Genomic DNA, 2243 nt, shown 5'->3' with positions numbered 1-2243 from the left:
ATAATAGAGAAACATGGTAATTAACCATAACTTCGCTACCCTTCCCCATTGGCTAATCAGTGAGATATGCAAACCAGCTGCCAATCAAGATGGCAGCCGGCAGCCAGGTAGCTGAAGCAAACTGGAGGCTTGCTTGCTCCAGTGAAGGAGGAAGCTAAGGTTCCCCGCTTGCCGCTGCGGGCCTCTGAGCTGCACTCTAAGAAACAATGTTGCAATTGTAGGAGGTAAATAAACCCCAGAAACCTGCTTTCAGCCATCAGAGCTGGAGCGAGCAGGACTGCAACAGTGTTACAATTATAGAACCCAAACAAACCCAGATCCCTGCTTTCAGCAGCCGAGGTCTCAGAGCTGGAGCCGAGCCTCAGAGCTAAAACTGGCTCTCAGCTCCAGTGACAGCCATAGAAGGTAAATAAATCCAGAATTAAAAAAGAAAGAAAAAGAGGAGAAGTTGGGAGCTTCAGTCACCCGTCAGCCTGAAAACGGCCCTCAGCCCCTCACCCAGACTGGCCAGGCACCCCAGTGGGAATCCCCACCCTGAAAGAGGTGTGACCAGCTGCAAACAGCCATCAGCCCCTCATCCAGGCTGGCCAGGCACCCAAGCAGGACCCCCACCCTGATCCACGACACCCTTCAGGGCAAACCAGCTGGCCCCCACCCATGCACCAGGCTTCTATCCTATATAGTAACAGGGTAATATGCAAACTGACCCTAACAGCAGAAGGATTGGGAATGACTGGTCACTATGACACACACTGACCACCAGGGGGCAGACACTCAATGCAGGAGCTGCCCTCTGGTGGTCAGGGCGCTCTCACAGTGGAGGAGCTCTCTGCTCAGCCACAAGCCAGGCTGATGGCTGCCAGTACAGCGGTGGTGGTGGGAGCCTCTCCTGCCTCCTCAGCAGTGCTAAGGATGTCCGACTGCAGTTTAGGCCTGCTCCCCGCTGACAAGTGGACATCCCCCAAGGGCTGCCGGGCTGCCAGAGGGATGTCTGATTGCCAGCTTAGGCCCAATCCCCCAGGGAGCGGGCCTAAGCCAGCAGGTGGTCATCCCCTGAGGGGTCCCAGACTGCAAGAGGGCACAGGCCAGGCTGAGGGACTCCCCTTCCCCTCCCCCCCAGTGCACAAATTTTTGTGCACCAGGTCTCTAGTAACAATATAATAGGTACCAAGTACCCCAATGCCTTTAACACAAGGTACTAGAGCAGTGGTTCTCAACCTTCCTAATGCCGCAAACTAATACAGTTCCTCATGTTGTGGTGACCCCCAACCATAAAATTATTTTCGTTGCTACTTCATAACTGTAATTTTGCTACTGTTATGAATCGTAATGTAAATATCTGATATGCAGGATGTATTTTCATTGTTACAAACTGAACATAATTAAAGCATAGTGATTAATCACAAAAACAATATATAATTATATATGTGTTTTCTGATGGTCTTAGGCGACCCCTGTGAAAGGGTCGTTGGACCCCCAAAGGGTTCGTGACCCACAGGTTGAGAACCGCTGTACTAGACCATGCTGAAAGATCAGAAAATAGGTGAGTGCTAAGAGATTATAAAACTGGTTTTTCCAACATTAGCCTATCATATTCCTTGAGGCTATACAAGGGAAAGGAAAGAATTCATTGATAAATTGCGGAAGAGTGCAGTAAGAGTCCTTTTGGAGAGAGTTGTATGTATGCTTGTAGGAAACAATCCCCCACCCCTGCCAGCTCCAACACACTCACAGTCCTGGCCTCGGTCCCTGCCGGTAGGGGAAGCGAGGAAGACTTCGAGAGAGAGGTATGTGGAGAGCTATACCTGCAGCCCCAGCGTCAGGTTACAGGCACTGGCACCCATTCAGCTAACGGCATAGCTAGATGGTCCGACTGCAGAGGATGCTATGTTAGGTTGGAATGCACTTTCAGAGTTTGCTGTGGGGAAAGGATGAGTGCGTTTCCCAAGAACACCCTATGGACTCTGCAAGAATATCAAAGCAATTCCTTTAAGAACGCTCTGCCTCGTGAGATCATCGGTCTGTCTTTAGGCACTTCGCCAAGCTTCTTTTGGCCACCCCTCATCTTTAATATTTTTGTTTTCTATCTTCTCTTTATCACATGTACGTGGGAAAACTACATTCAGCTATAAAAACCGTCACACCAAGCCCGGCATCAAGTAGACGCCTCCGTGCTTGGAGCGCGCAGCGCGCGGCCCAGAGGCGGAGGGACTAAGTATGACCCGCTCGGCACCGTAGGTCTG

The sequence above is a fragment of the Myotis davidii genome, unplaced genomic scaffold (genome assembly GCF_000327345.1).
Source record: "Myotis davidii unplaced genomic scaffold, ASM32734v1 scaffold346, whole genome shotgun sequence".
NCBI lineage: Eukaryota > Metazoa > Chordata > Mammalia > Chiroptera > Vespertilionidae > Myotis > Myotis davidii.
The sequence above is the reverse complement of the archived record's forward strand: the minus strand, read 5'-3'. Positions refer to the sequence as shown.